Raw genomic sequence first — 16,940 nt, forward strand, 5'->3', positions numbered from 1 at the left:
TACTGAGTCAAGACCACCAGGTCCATGTGGCTCCATGTTGTCAACACTGTCTTGAGATTGAACACAGGAGCTTCTACATAGAACGCAGACACCCTGCCCTGAGCTACAGCCCTTTCCCCAAAATTCTCTTATTTGCATTACCAACTCAAGAGTAATGACCAAAGCAGGATGAGATGTGTCAGGGAACTGACATCAGAGCAAGAGGTGGAGGCAAGGCTCCAAAGCAATGCAGGAGAGGGGACCAGCAGGGGGGAAGGAATTCAGCGTAACACCAGTAGAGAAGGGAGGGAGATGGAGGATTCGGAGAGAGATCTCCAAGACTCTTCACCCAAGACTAGTGGGGAGAGCATGGGCACGCCTCTGCCTACTCCTTCCTTGCGCAGAAGAGTCCCGCGCAGGGAGAGTAGGCGGAGACTTGGCATCAAACAGCTTTTATGCTGAAAGAGGTTCAAGAAACACCCACTGACGGATTCTGCAAGCGACTGAACGGCCACGGAGTGAGGGCTGTCAGCAAAGGCATGGTTAGCCAGGCACTCTAGCCAAAAGTGACGGCAACTTACGCACAAGTAACCCCTTATAACCATTACAAGATGCATTGGGACTAAAACAACCTGAAAAGCATGGAATTGAGTATCGCACATTTTTATGAGTGTACCTCTACCCACCCGCTGCAGAAGACTTAAACCGCTGTAAGTAATGATGCGGCACTGAGTGACTATTAGCTGAGTGATTGCTAAATGCAATGCGGTTGCTAAAGAAGGGTAACTCCTTCTGAGTTTAAAAATAGGTCAACACATATGTGGGCAAAAAAAGGTGCATTTCCATTTACGTCCACTTCCTATGTATGAGGAACACACACAGGAGAGGAGAAAGAATAAGGGTGGTTTTCAATAGCTCATTTCTAATCTAGTCACACAGCAATGAATAGGTTCACACACAGTCAATGAAGGTTCCCCAGCTACCTCCCACCAGCTTAATGGCTGACTTGTAGCTAAGTATTAAGGTAAAGGTAAAGGGACCCCTGACCGTTAGGTCCAGTAACAGATGACTCTGGGGTTGCGGCGCTCATCACACTTTACTGGCCAAGGGAGCCAGCATACAGCTTCCAGGTCATAATAATAATAATAATAATAATTTATTATTTATACCCCGCCCATCTGGCTGGGCCTCCTCAGCCACTCTGGGCGGCTTCCATAGAAACCAAAAATACAGTAAAATATCACACGTTAAAAAGTTCCCTAAACAGGGCTGCCTTAAGATGTCTTCTGAATGTCAGGTAGTTGTTTATCGCTTTGACATCTGCTGGAAGGGCGTTCCACAGGGCGGGTGCCACTACCGAGAAGGCCCTCTGCCTGGTTCCCTGTAGCTTTGCTTCTCGCAATGAGGGAACCACCAGAAGGCCCTCGGCGCTGGACCTCAGCGTCTGGGCAGAATGATGGGGGTGGAGACGCTCCTTCAGGTATACTGGACCGAGGCTGTTTAGGGCTTTAAAGGTCAGCACCAACACTTTGAATTGTGCTCGGAAACGTACTGGGAGCCAATGTAGGTCTTTCAAGACCGGTGTTATATGGTCTCGGCGGCCACCCCCAGTCACCAATCTAGCTGCCGCATTCTGGATTAGTTGTAGTTTCCGAGTCACCTTCAAAGGTAGCCCCACGTAGAGTGCACTGCAGTAGTCCAAGCGGGAGATAAACAGAGCATGCACCACTCTGGCGAGACAGTCCACAAGCAGACAGGGTCTCAGCCTACGTACCAGATGGAGCTGGTAAACAGCTGCCCTGGACACAGATTTGACCTGCGCCTCCATGGACAGCTGTGAGTCCAAAATGACTCCCAGGCTGCGCACCTGGTCCTTCAGGGGCACAGTTACCCCATTCAGGACCAGGGAATCCTCCACACCCGCCCACCTCCTGTCCCCCAGAAACAGTACTTCTGTCTTGTCAGGATTCAACCTCAATCTGTTAGCCACCATCCATCCTCCAACCCACAGGACCTTCACCGCCTTCACTGGTTCTGATTTAAAAGAGAGGTAGAGCTGGGTATCATCCGCATAATGATGAACACCCAGCCCAAACCTCCTGATGATCTCTCCCAGTGGCTGCATGTAGATGTTGAAAAGCATGGGGGAGAGGACAGAACCCTGAGGCACCCCACAAGTGAGAGCCCAGGGGTCTGAACACTCATTTCCCACCACCACTTTCTGAACACGGCCCAGGAGGAAGGAGTGGAACCACTGTATGACAGTGCCCCCAGCTCCCAGCCCCTCAAGACGGTCCAGAAGGATGTTATGGTCAATGGTATCAAATGCCGCTGAGAGATCCAGCAGAACTAGGAAACAGCTCTCACCTTTGTCCCTAGCCCGCCGGAGATCATCAACCAGTGTGACCAAGCAAGTTTCAGTCCCATGATGAGGCCTGAATCCCGACTGGAAGGGATCCAAATGGTTCGCTTCTTCCAGGCGTGCCTGGAGTTGTTCGGCAACCGCTCGCTCAATCACCTTGCCCAAGAATGGAAGATTTGAGACTGGGCGATAGTTGGCCATCGTGGCCGCATCTAAAGATGTTTTTTTTAAGAAGCGGTTTAATAACCGCCTCTTTCAGCGGGTCTGGGAAGGCTCCCTCACGGAGGGAAGCATTCACCACCCCACGAAGCCCATCGCCCAGTCCTTCCTGGCTAGCTTTTATAAGCCAGGATGGGCAAGGATCCAGGAGACAGGTGGTTGGTTTCACTCGTCCAAGCTGCCTGTCCACATCCTCGGAGGTAACAGATTGGAATTGATCCCACTCAACTTGACTAGACAGAACTCTAGCACTCTCCCGCCCCGGCACTGCTCCCACGGTGGAGTCTACTTCTTCCCGAATCTGAGCGATTTTATCTGCAAAAAACTTTGCAAAATCATTGCAGGAGAACACATGGCCCGTACTGGGCCCCGATGTTGCAGGTGGTTCCGCTAAATTGTGAACCCCGATGTGGCCAGCATGACTAAGCAGCTTCTGGCGAACCAGAGCAGCACACGGAAATGCCATTTATCTTCCCACCGGAGTGGTACCTATTTATCTACTTGCACTTTGACGTGCTTTTGAACTGCTAGGTTGGCAGGATCAGAGACTGAGCAACGGGAGCTCACCCCGTTGCGGGGATTCGAACCGCCAATCTTCTGATCGGCAAGCCCTAGGCTCTGTGGTATTAAAGGCGGACCCATTCTGAATACCTCCACTATTATGGTAAGAGTCAAAGCTGTTGAGAATCTCAGTTTACTCCCTCTACAGTAGCAAGCTGTTGAGTTCCGTGTAATCTATGCTGCTTAAAAGGCCTGAACTAGAAATAACGAGGGACACATGGCTGCTGACCCACATCTCCCCAGTAATATATAGTGGAAGAAGGCTTGTGACCCAACATCATCCCACTTAGCATTTCCCTGACCCTTTTCCACTTCACTGGTTGCCATTTGCAAGACGTAAGCAAATGCTGAGGTCGTCAACACCACATCACATAATTTATTTTGCCAGCCATGATTTATGGTGGATTCACACAAGCATGCAGAAATAATACCTGCTACTAGTTTGCTCTGGACTGTACCACTTTATACTGCGTAGGGGCAGGGTTTACATGTCTGAATGCTTCTCCGTGTAAAAGACTCATTGCATGGGGAGAATGGGATATTATCCCAGTTTTCTCCTTGAGAGGTCCACAAGGAAGAATTGGGAAATGAATTGGAAGTGACAGGGATTTGCCAACTTGGGCAGGAATGAACACCCAATTTACTTGCTGGATGATTCTCTAAATGATACAGGACGTCTTCATGCATTATGTTTTCATGAGCGCACCTAAAAGGAGAAGCGTGTGACTTTGGCAAATGAGTGTTTTCAGACACAGGTGTCCCCTATGGTCCCCAGGAAGTCAGGAGTAGCTGCAGTTCCCTATTGAATGTACACTTAGCAGCAAATGCAGGGCAATGTGAGAAAATGGTCCTCTCCTTTGTGCCGTGATCTGCAAACTAACTGGGGAGGAAGGGACCAGTCTGATCTGTTCTTTTGCCTTTCACAGCAGAAGTCAGCCTGGGAATTTTATTTTAAAGCACGAGCATGCACACTATCACCTGATGTTAAAGGTACAGAAAAAGGGATAGATGGGGAAAAGTTGGCAATGCAAGGATGGCAATCATGATGTAAGCAGCTGTAAATCACCTTATTATATGGTTTGGGCACACAAATCAAACTGCCAGGCATTTCCTTAAGTTCATGCCAAAGGTCAAAACAGGAGCCATTTATCTTGTTTGGAAAAAGTTGGCATGAGATTGTGCCTATTAAAAATGCACTATACTTTCAGGGAAATGTAGCCAGGCAAACTTTCCATTCATAGGTCAGTGACCAAAGCAGAAGACTTCCAGGCCACCCAGCATATTGGGTACTCGCTCAGTCCAGTTCTATATATACTCTGATCCTCACAGGCACTCAGGACAGAACTGCCTCTTGGTGGCTCATTAGTAAATGTGACATATTAGTAAATAAGCTTGTTGTGTATTGTTCCAAATTTTCTCAATCCCTCACTTAAGGGACACTAGGATTTAAAAACAGTGACCAGAAAAATAATTATGCAAGTGAGGTGGAATGAAAAAGTGAAAGCCTACTGGCATCATTTTAAAGAAAGGGAGAGAAATTCCTTAAACTCATTAGTGCACAGGAAGGAGACAGCCATAAAAAGAATGAAGGCCAGGTATCCTAGCAACTAGCTGCTTCTGAAGAATTCTCATCACAGCTTCCCTGGGTGTGCAATAGGAAACACTAGTGATTGCTGCCTGGTTTTATCACAAATGTTACAGAAACAAGCTGAAGGAACAAGAATGCACACAGACACTTTGGAGGGAAAGTTCAGACTTATTTTCTGATACTTTCGCATGGGCCAGGCTTGCACTCAACTCCTGTTAACAAACGAAGCACTTTCAAGCAGAAAGCAGGAATGCCACTTCAAGTTTCCATGACCAGGAAAGGGGTGGAGGTTCATCTTCCGGCTGAAAAGCCTGCCCTTTGATATAGTCATGACTCAGGTACAAAGAGCACAATGCATCTTAAGAGCGCTTGCTGAGTTTATATTTTTATATATTATAACCAGAGATTCAAAGCTACTCCTGAGGAATAATCTAATGTGATCTGACTCATGATGTGCTTTTCCTAAATAATTGTAAGAAGAGCAGAAATCGTAACTTGCATTAAATCCCGATGCCAACTATTACAGTGGTACCTCAGGTTACATTCACTTCAGGTTACATACGCTTCAGGTTACAGACTCCGCTAACCCAGAAATATTACCTCGGGTTAAGAACTTTGCTTCAGGATGAGAACAGAAATCACGCAGTGGCAGCAGGAGGCCCTATTAACTAAAGTGGTACTTCAGGTTAAGGACAGTTTCAGGTTAAGAACGAACCTCCGGAACGAGTTAAGTACTTAACCCGAGGTACCACTGTATATTATTGTTTATCGCTTTCCATGCACATCTCAAGGAGATGTACCGACTGCAATAAAACAGCTAAAAAACCCCTCAGCAGACAAAGTAACAGTAGCAGATAAAACAACAACACCAAGTAGTCACCCATGGTAAAGACCTATTCATCCAACTTGGAGGGGTTATTGGGACCAAAAAAGATCTTCAATTGTTTAGGGAAAGTGCAGATAATGGGTGCCTGCTGTATCTCACCAGAAATACTCTTCCACAGAACAAGGACAGCCATGCTAGAAGCCGTGCTCTGAGTTACTGTAGAGAGAGCTCCTGAGATCTTTGGAACCTGCATCTTAGAGCAGTGTTGCTCCAGCTGTTGTTGGACTACAACTCCCATCATCTCTAGCTAGCAGGATGATGGGAGTTGTAGTCTGTCAACAGCTGGAGACCCCAGTTTGAGAAACAGTGCCCTAGAAGATCTGTAGGAATGGAGGCGATTTTTCCGATATTTGGGGCTTTAAAGATCCAACAACTCCCTGGCTCAACTCAGCTACCTACAGCTCACTCTGACTTTATGAGCAAACTCTGACCTGCACCTATCACCCTAATTTGGTTATCAAGCAGGGATTCAGTCAGTTCATGGCTACCTTTCTGTGGTCATGCAGAAGCAGCAGCAGGAGGATGAAAGACTTCCTTGCTGGTGTGGTTGACCACCAACAACCCAGAGCAGGTAAGGTAATATCCCCCAACTGCAAATCAGAGGTGGGGAACCTGTTTTCTTCCAGGTGTTTTGGGCTATAATTCCCACCATCCCTAACCATTGGCCACAATGGCTGAGGCTGATGGGACTTGGAGTCTTAACAAAATCTGGAGGGCCAAAGATTACTCATCAATGCTAAAAAGTACTTCTAGAAAGTATTGCTCACTAGTCCCAGCAACTAGTAGACTCTTTACTACAGACTTTGCCCATTCCTCAACTTGGTGTGCCATGTGCACATGACAGCATTCTGTACCCAAGAACGAATCCATGCTACTTTTCTGGAAGTGATTTTTAAATTCTATTTTTGTACGCTTCTTGTTCCAGCACATATTCTCAAATTGTCTCCCTAGATTTCTACAGCCTAAACAAATACCAGCTGGAGTTATATAATCCCTTGCTCACTCCTCTCAGCAGCAATCAAAATTCTATTCTTGCAGACAGCCTATGCTTGCCTCTCAGCAGGAATAAAAAATGGTGCACAAACATTCTGCACTGATAATGCCTTCAATCAGTTCCTTGCTATGGATACTGATTGAGATGAAGTTCCTAGACTAAATAGACCAAGGAGTCACACCCAGATAGTGTTTGGGGAGTCCTTGGGCAAGACCCTTGTAATAATATAATGATAATAATAATTTATTATTTATACCCCACCCATCTGGCTGGGTTTCCCTAGCCACTCTGGGCAGCTCCCAACAGAATACTAAAAACACATTAAAACATCAAACATTGAAAACTTTCCTAAACAGGGCTGCTTTCAGATGTCTTATAAAAGTCAGATAGTTTGTTTATTTCCTTGACATCTGATGGGAGGGCATTCCACAGGGCAGGCGCCACTATTGAGAAGGCCCTCTGCCTGGTTCCCTATAACCTCACTTCTCGCAGTGAGGGAACCACCAGAAGGCCCTCGGAGCTAGACCTCAGTGTCTGGGCTGAACGATGGGGGTGGAGACGTCTTCTGTCAGAGTTGCTTCCTCCCCCCCCCCCATAGTCACTCACAGCTCATTCATTTGCTCCATCTCAATCTGCACCATTGTCCAGAGCGAGAAGACAAGGAAACAGAGGCTCCTTCTCCTTGTTTTGTTCTCACAGTTTGAAGATGGCAGATGAACAGGCACCCGTAGCAATGGCAAGGAGAGGAGCCGGGGAGTCAGCAGTGTGACCCCTGCTAGTGTGTGCATGTCACAGCAGACACCTGACAATGCCACTAGTTCCTGGTGCAATCAATACAATGAAACTGAGGTTTTGCACTCCAGCTCTAAATGTGGACTGTCTTTGAAAACTGGTCAAAAGTTCAGCATACATGATGGTGATGATTAAAATTTCTATACAGACGTAACTTGGATCTCAAACGCCTTGGCTCCCAAACAAATCAGCTCCCAAATGATCAAAACCCAGGAGTGTGCGTTCCAGTTTCTGAACGATTTTTGGAAGCCAAACATCTGGCAAGGTTTCCACGGCTTCCGATTGGCTACAGGACATTCCTGCAGCCAATCAGAAGCCACACCTTGGTTTTCGAACAGTTCGGGAATCGAACAGACTCCCGGAACACATTCTGTTCGAGAACCAAGGCACGACTGTACCACTCTTCATCTGAGGATTACAGGTATAAAAACACAAAAACCCATAAAATAATTACAAACAAAAACAATTAACCCCCCCCCCACTGCTTAAAAGGCCATTTGCTGTTGTTTAGTCGTTTAGCCATGTCCGACTCTTCGTGACCCCATGGACCAGAGCATGCCAGGCACTCCTATCTTCCTCTGCCTCCCACAGTTTGGTCAAACTCACGCTGGTAGCTTTGAGAACACTGTCCAACCATCTCATCCTCTGTCGTCCCCTTCTCCTTGTGCCCTCAATCTTTCCCAACATCAGGGTCTTTTCCAGGGAGTCTTCTCTTCTCATGAGGTGGTCAAAGTATTGGAGCCTCAGATTCAGGATCTGTCCTTCTAGTGAGCCATAGCTTGTTTAATTAGCCAAAGGCCACAGAGTTGCCTGCCCTTTCAGGAGAGTGATAAAGACCTAAAATAAGCCATCTGTTGTTGCATTCTTACACACACAACCACACTCACACTGACCCCTGCATTTGATTCTGAGAAACTGTATTGAAGGAAGTCCCTCTGGTCTAACCATATAGGCATTGGCATCACTTATAAAGTTCTCTTAGAACACCCTGAAAGAGGCGAGCAAGACTGACTAATAGCACCTCTTCATTTCTAATTTCAGCTGTTTGGCAGTGAAACCCCTTTGGAATAACAGCTGCTGCTGAGTACCAGCTTTTCACTCAAGTACAAATGATTTTTAAAATTTAAAAAAATTCATTGCATAAGGCGATAACTCAAGAAGAGGAGAGCACAATGAAAAACAGGTGCTTGCCGGTTGCTTTTCTGTTCTAGTGAAATGAGGAAGACCAAGTCTCCCAGGGAAGAATGTCAGGTCAACTATTGTGAGAAAAGGGAAGAACCTATCATTGTGATTGCTTTATGTCAAGGCGGATATGCTCTGCTCCTGAAAATGTTCACATGTCAAAGGGAAAACTGAGCAGCAATTTGGTAACCAAAAACTCCCCTGCATATATATTAGGCGAACTGACAAGAGAGGGAGGGAAGCATTTTTATGGCTGCTGAATACATGACAGTCCAATGACGACAAAATTACCAGGGAGGTTAATTCCACCCTCTAATGGAATAAGGTGAAACTTATCATTTCATGCTGCTCCTGGAGAACACACTGCCTTGATTCTGTGACCTCATTAAGTGAATGAACGTAAATCTTGCTGAGCCCAGCGTTATCCTCTGTTATTAAAACAGAGATCTTTCTTTACCATTATTTCATTCATAATTTTTTCTGTTTCTTACAGAAAAAGTTAAAGATTATGCTCAAGTACAGGCGTATGCAAAGGACAACCCAGGGAAAATAAAGGCATTTCTTGCTTGAAGAAGCAATCAGCATTGCATTATGCTTGCTTTCAGAACGTAATTAAAGAGCTGGAACTGCAGACACAAACACAAATACTCTTCAAAAATAAGATACATTATCAGAGTTGTGTGAGCGCTGCCCTAGATAGCTAGATGATGATAGCTAGATGATAGCTAGATGATAGATAGATGATAGATAGATGATAGATAGATAGATAGATAGATAGATAGACAGATAGATAGATGATAGATAGATAGATAGATAGATAGATAGATAGATAGATAGATGATAGATAGATAGATAGATAGATAGATAGATAGATGATAGATAGATAGATAGATAGACAGATAGATAGATGATAGATAGATAGATAGATAGATAGATAGATAGATAGATAGACAGAGAGATAAGACGGGGGGGGGGGAGAGAGAGATTTTCATTTTTCATCCAACAGAACTGCCTAGGCAGTCCCTTTCTTCCCTTCTCATGACCTGCAGCAGCAGAACAAACAGCATTTGCCAAAAATTCTTAGAAGTAGCAGCAAAGAGCCAGAGAATTAAGGGTCATATTAAGGGTAATCACACATTACTGAACAGCAAATCTGGATTTGCCACGAAGTATACATCAGTGGTAGCTGAAGCCAATCACAACTCTGTAACAAGGGTACTTGTTCCCTGTTCTGTATTCATACTTTTTAATAATATTTTTATTGATGTTTCAATTTTTTATCACATCTGCAACAATTCTAAGAAAAACCCAGCAACGTTAGTAACAGCAAAGTAATTCAGAGCAGGGTGACATTTGTAAGTCCAAAAGATCTCTCTCCACATGTTGTTTAGGAACATTGCAATGTGTGAAGCAGCCTTTCAGCTCAACCAAATAGTCAATTTATATTATGTTTCCCCCAAACCATTTCATGTTCTGAAGTTCGCCATACCTTTAAAGCACATTTACACCACTTTAACAGTTATGAGTTTCCCTCCAAGAGTGCTGGGAACCAGTTTACCACTCAAAGACCTAAAATTCCCAGCATGCGTAACAAACTACAGATCCCATGATCCTTTGGAGGGAAACATGTGCTTTAAAATGTATGGTGTGAATGTGACCGAAGTGTTGAAAGAGGGGTGTTTTTCTTTTGTTAATACATAGAAATGTATTATATCCCTCCTCCTTTTGCTTTAAAAAATGCTTATCTGCTTTACACCATCTTCATTTTCCAGCACATTGAGAAGACTCAAGCATTCATTTTATGAGCTATAAGGACTCATTAAGCCCTTTGTTTTTGAAAAATTCTATCGAATCCCTGAAAGTCTTAAATCGACTTCATTTGTATATAGAATTGGAGGGGTGTGTGCAACTCATAATTATGCTGACCCATTTATTATGCCTAGTTACAGAGTACAAACCGAAAAACAAACCTTGTTCAGATTACTTTGAACCTTTTCACTCGGAAAATAATTAGAAGCTACTTGCATGGTGAAATCTGAGATTTCAAGGAAAACACAGCTGCTTCTTTAATATGCAGAATTATAATTTGCAATCTTTTCTGCAGAAGACAAAGGAGGGGGCTTGGTAAAGGACAAATGCCACCCCTCCCATCCCGTTTCCTCACCCCTTCCAAAAAATACATGCACATGGCAACAAGACGAAAATTACCAGGCTAGCAAATGACAGTATTAAAGCAGCTTTCCAAAAACATCACCATCTAAAGCGACAAAATGAGACAGAGGAGAATGTGTGGGAAAGGAAGCCCCTCTCTTGACAAACAGTATCTAAATAATTTATTGCACATATTTTTATGTCAAGGAGATAGTACAACAACCTCCAGATAAAAAAGGGAATAGGAGAACTGAAGCTGTACACATTTATTTGACACGCCGTTATGCGCAGTCACCCCAAAGCCTTTGAAGGCCTCTTCCCACATTTCTTTTAAGTATACACCTAGAAATGTAACATGTGAATGCAACGAATGTGTTTTTAAGAAGCATATGCATCGTACAGGTTTGCCACATGTATCTCCAGAGGTACATTTGATGGCAGACATGACCTTATTGCCATATAGTAATGCAATGTTGGGATGCGGGTGGCGCTGTGGGTTAAACCATAGAGCCTAGGACTTGCCGATCAGAAGGTCGGCAGTTCGAATCCCCGCAATGGGGTGAGCTCCCATTGCTTGGTCCCTGCTCCTGCTAACCTAGCAGTTCGAAAGCACATCAAAGTGCAAGTAGATAGGTACCGCTCTGGCGGGAAGGTAAACAGCATTTCCGTGCGCTGCTCTGGTTCGCCAGAAGCGGCTTAGTCATGCTGGCCACATGACCCGGAAGCTGTACGCCAGCTGCCTCGGCCAATAAAGCGAGATGAGCAGCGCAACTCCAGAGTCGATCACGACTGGACCTAATGGTCAGGGGTCCCTTTACCTTTACCTTTTAATGCAACGTTGCTCTAAGGGCATTTTCATACATGACACTAAGGCCACTTCCTGATGGTTGCAATTTTGCAGGTGGGGTTTGGTTACACAATTAATGTGGATTTGGGGCTCTCCCACCCCCCACCCCACTGCACTGGGAAAGTATGGGCTAACAACTGATTGATGATAAAGGACTCATCTGACCTCTGGACACCCTAACCTAGCAGGCCAATTTATCGGCCGCAGCAGTGGACTACACCTGAGTATACCATGATTCTACTGTCAGGTCTGTTGCAGAGCACCAGCAGCCAGCAGCAAAGATGTCAACATATCCCAGTGAGATAAATGTTGATTTGATGGATCTATTATTCCTAGCACAGCAAACAAAGGAGCTGGACCTACTCTTATATTACAAATTAATCCAATTTCTTTGAAGACCGATGATCAAAGGCAGTCCTCATTACTAGAATACGCCAATAGGAAGCTCACAAGCAGAACCTGAGCACAACAGCATTCCCCCGCGCCCACTTGCAATGCTCAGCTGTTATTCAAAGGCAGACTGCCTCAAGCAGTGGCTAGCGGTCATTGATAGCTTCATCCTCTATGAAATTGCCTCATCTTCATTCAAAGGCATCCATATTGTTTGTCATTACTACCTACATCTTCTGTGAGTGAATTCCATAATTAATTATGTGTACGCTGAAGAAGTATTATCTTTTTTCCCCCTGTCCTGAATCTTCCACCATTCAGCTTCACTGGCCTGAGTGCTCGTACAGTGGTACCTCGGGTTACATACACTTCAGGTTACATACGCTTCAGGTTACAGACTCCGCTAACCCAGAAATATTACCTCAGGTTAAGAACTTTGCTTCAGGATGAGAACAGAAATCGTGCTCCGGCAGCGCAGCGGCAGCAGGAGGCCCCATTAGCTAAAGTGGTGCTTCAGGTTAAGAACAGTTTCAGGTTAAGAACGGACCTTTGGAACATATTAAGTACTTAACCTGAGGTACCACTGTATTAGGAAGCAGCCTATCCACTTTCTGCACACTATGCAGAATGGCAGCTTCAAGAAGGCAAGTTTATGAATAATAATAATAATAATAATTTATTTATACCCCACCACGCTGGGCAGCTTCCAACAGAATATTAAAATACAGTAGTCTATTAAACATTAAAAGCTTCCCAAAAAGATGTCTTCTAAAAGTCTGGTAGTTGTTTTTCTCTTTGACATCTGGTGGGAGGGCGTTCCACAGGACAGGTGCCACTACCGAAAAGGCCCTCTGCCTGGTTCCCTGTAACTTGGCTTCTCACAGTGAGGGAACCTCCAGAAGGCCCTCAGCACTGGATCTCAGTATCCGGGCAGAACGATGGGGGTGGAGACGCTCCTTCAGGTATACTGGATCAAGGCCGTTTAGGGCTTTAAAGGTCAGCACCAACACTTTGAATTGTGCTCAGAAACGTACGGAAATGAACTTCACAGAGGAGCACTCTGAACCACACTCCTCATTACTGACTTCCTTTGCACACACAAGAAAGGGCTATCACGACATGTTATACAGGCAACTCCCAATTCACGCAGGGGTTACGTTCCAAGTCACTGCGTGTTTAAGTGAAAATGTATGTATCTGAAACATCATTGAAAAATCCTGCAGAAATATAAACTGCATAACACAGCACCCTGACTGGCTGGTACTGGCTGCCAGGCAGGGCATTACAGCATCAAGGTTGAAAATTTCACAGTCATCTTATTTGTTTCTGGTTATAACTCAAGAGTACTTGCTCTGGTCTTCAAAACTCTATATAGCTTGGGTCTGGAGTGCATTGAAGGACTGTCTTCTCTTTTATGAACTTGTCCGAGAACTAAGGTGAAGCAGGTGGCCACTGGAGAGGGGTCCTTTTCCCTAGCCTGGCACCTTCATCATTATGTTATATGTGTCTGGTTAAGATTTGGCTTCCCTATTTTGAATGATTTTAATCCACCAATTTATAATTAATCCACTGTGTTATCTGTCATTTGTATTTGTGTGTTTTATGTGTTTTTCCCTCAATTTACCTTGCTTAAGATTTTGTTGTTCAACTGTCTTTGTTTAAAATGTTTTATTATCACCCTCTGGGTATCTTTTACAAATTGATAAAGCAAACTATAAAATGATTATATATGACCTTAGGGCAGGGAGGAAGAGGCAAAATTAACAATAAATTGCTGTTTTCACTTAATTCGGCCTTAAGTAAACAAAATAAATCAGAATAAAATTTACCGCAGGGATTCACTTTAGCCCAATTATTTTTTCCTCTCATGCACAGAGATTAACTCTTCCATGCTGCCTATAATACTGGCATAATATTTATTTAATAAAGAAAGTGTTGGTGTTTCTCTCCTTTGAATTACATCCAGGTGATATCTTAGTATTATACTAACCATTATTGTACTTGGTTATATAATCCATATCAGACACTGTAAAGGACCCCCTTCATCCTCAATAAAATGATGATATTATCTGAGTTTTTAAAGATCTGTCAGCCCAAATCTGAATTATTCCTTCAAGAAATAAATCCATAAATTAACTATAGCCTGGAAACAGACTGATCCAAGAATCAGCATGTATTTTTAACAGCCAGATGAATTATTCATGGTCCACAGAACTGGTGAAACTAAATCCTGAGATCTGAAATTTGCAAGAGATACCTTGCTGCTAGGAAGTTGCTTATTGCTCTATTGTAGAATACTTTTCTTTGATTTTTTTTTTAATTCTTTGAGCAATTCAAATATTGAAATGCTGAAATAGGAAACACAGTGTGTCTTTCCATATATACACAGAACAAATACATCTAATCATCATTATAATTATTATTATTTACCTGTACTTTTCGTGGGGTGAGGAAATCAAGAAATGTCTCTTTTATAAGAAACTTATACAAGATTGTGATCTCAGCTTGACTGGGTTCTAGTCTAAGCGGGGTGATGTTAAGCGTGATCCCAGTTCTGGCGAGGCAAAGTCAAGCAAATCAGAAGTCAAGTTCCAAGATGGCAAAGTCAAAGAAAAGCAGGTAACTCTCTGGCTCACTCTATGTGGTGCTCAGCCCAAAGACTCATAGCAGCAGACTTCTGTCCCCAGCAGCAAGCAGAGGCAAGCTGCTTAGACCAGAGCTCTGTCAAGCTGAGACCACCACCTGGGATGAAGCAAAACCACAATATGACATTGGCTTGTTTCAAGAAGCAACAGTTGGACACAGTGACCAAAATCTGAATGTGGGTGCTTCCAATAAGCTCCTCATGGCCAAGCCAGACAACGGGGCAGAGAAGGGATGCTTGGTAATATTAGCAGGTTGCGTCCAATGTCCTACACAAACTATTCTTGTTGCTGTGACCAGATATGATATTTCTCCATCATTAGGTTGCAACAGATACACACACACACACACACTGAGAAAGAGAGAGAGAGAGAGAGAGAGAGAGAGAGAGAGATCACCCCCATCCCAGCACTTTTTCATTAAAGATCATCTGTTTCATGACATTTCCAACTATTTGTGCTTGTGAGAGTTACTAACAGGAGTTCCATATCCATTTGCCATTGTTTTAAAACAATTCTCTCTCACTACTGTACTTAGAGAGAACTTGTGACTGGGTGACCATACGTTTCCCCAGGCCTACATGGGAATATGATTTCCTGTATCCTCTTAAGTCATCGTATTTACTCTTTACAAGAGATTGCTGACACGACAGTGTCTCTACTAATGACAATGGCTATATGGGGAGAAATAAAGAGAGGAACGATAGCAGCCTCACTGTTGACCTTTCAAATTCATAAGGGCCTGTACAAACAAAAAATACATATCTTTACCTAACACAACTGCAGTTGTGAGTCTTTGTATAGGACAACTCCAGAGAAAACTTGCCATTCTCTTCCTCTAATTCAGGGGTCGGTAAGGTTTACCTTGCCTGGGCCGGTTCACTCCAGCGGAGATCCCTCTGTGGGCCGGATCGCGCATGCACATCCAGCGTCTGCGTCAACGCAGTTTCCAGGGTCTGCACAGATATGATTTTCGGCGTCTGCATCTGTGCAGACACGATTTCCGGCACCACAAAAGTGAGTCCCTGTGCCGTGCTGTGCCGGTTTAGCGCAACGTGCGTGGACTCGCCGAGTGGGCGGCTCAGTTTGGGGGCAGCTTGTGGGCCAGTTAAATGACTCCCATGGGCCGATTGCGGCCCATGGGCCTTAGGTTGCTGACCCCCGCTCTAATTCCTATTAGAATATGAACCATGAACTCAGTCAGTAACTGGCAACAAAAAAAACGATTTTGCAGATGCAATATTCTGCAGCTGACTACCAGGGACTGGCGGGACAAAGAGGAGTGGTGGCAGGCACCAGCCGGGGAACCCTCAATGGAAACTCCAGAGGAGAAATGTTTAGAGCCAGGGGATGGTGGCAGAACATAGAGGAGAGGTCAGAGGGAGAGGATTGAGAGGAGGGGCCAGATGCTGAAGGGGCAACAGGATTTAGTGAGCAGGAAGAGCTTTTGATAGGGAGCAGTTCAGACTCTGAGGCTGAAGCAGAGGAGGGGGGTCAAGAGGCCACTGCAGAATTCAATGACTCTCCCTCTCCTGCTGTGACAAGCACCCCACTCCCTTGGTCTCCAAGAACACGCAATATAATGAGGTGAGCAGAACAGAGGCCAAAGGTGCAGAGGCGTAGTTTGAGACTGCTTGGGAAACATTTGGGAGGAGCCTTAGAAAGGGTGGAAGGCAGGGACCTCCAGTCCTGGCAACTGCTCCATAGGGGCAAGACCTCCTAGGAAGTGTTGATGAGCTATATGCTGTTTCCTTGAATAAAGCGTTAACTCCACTGACAATGGAGCCCTGTGACTTTCGTGCTGACCAGAGTCTGACTCCAGCCCTGACACTGACCACCAGTGTCTCTGCAACAAGCAAGACTTCATTCTTAGTCTTAACACTGTAACGTGGCAGAGAGTCATTCAAGCTCTTTAGCAAAACTTTACAGGCAGCACTTGAAATTAGCCAGAGACAGGGTGTGATTGAAAATCTGGACAGTAAATTTAAAATTTGCAATTTTGTAGCATATTTTCAAATATTTATTTAAGCTCTTTATATGCCACAACTACCAAAGTGTCTCAGCAGTGTACATCATCATCATCATTAATGAGGCAAGTGGTCCTCACTGACCTGATGCCAGGGGTGTAGGAAGGGTGATGATGATGATGATGATGTGGCGCTTGGAATGTTGTCCAGGAGGGAATCTAGCCCTCAGGCTAAAAATGCTTCCCTGGCTGTACTCTAGGGTAAAAGAGATTTGGAAGAAATAAAGTTTTCAAGCAAATCGATTATTTTAATCTGTGCTATAGTAGCCCCACTAATCCTGCTTCTGGTAAAGTTTCATGTGAGCAAGACCCTAAGGCAGG

General features: G+C 44.5%; 1 protein-coding gene across 1 annotated transcript in view; it reads right to left on the reverse strand.

The window, feature by feature from the left end:
- Window positions 1-16,940, reverse strand: part of CCNY (cyclin Y) — a 107,311-nt gene that overhangs the window by 42,189 nt on the left and 48,182 nt on the right. The window lies entirely within an intron of this gene.

Source organism: Podarcis cretensis (assembly GCF_951804945.1).
Source record: "Podarcis cretensis genome assembly, chromosome: 12".
NCBI lineage: Eukaryota > Metazoa > Chordata > Lepidosauria > Squamata > Lacertidae > Podarcis > Podarcis cretensis.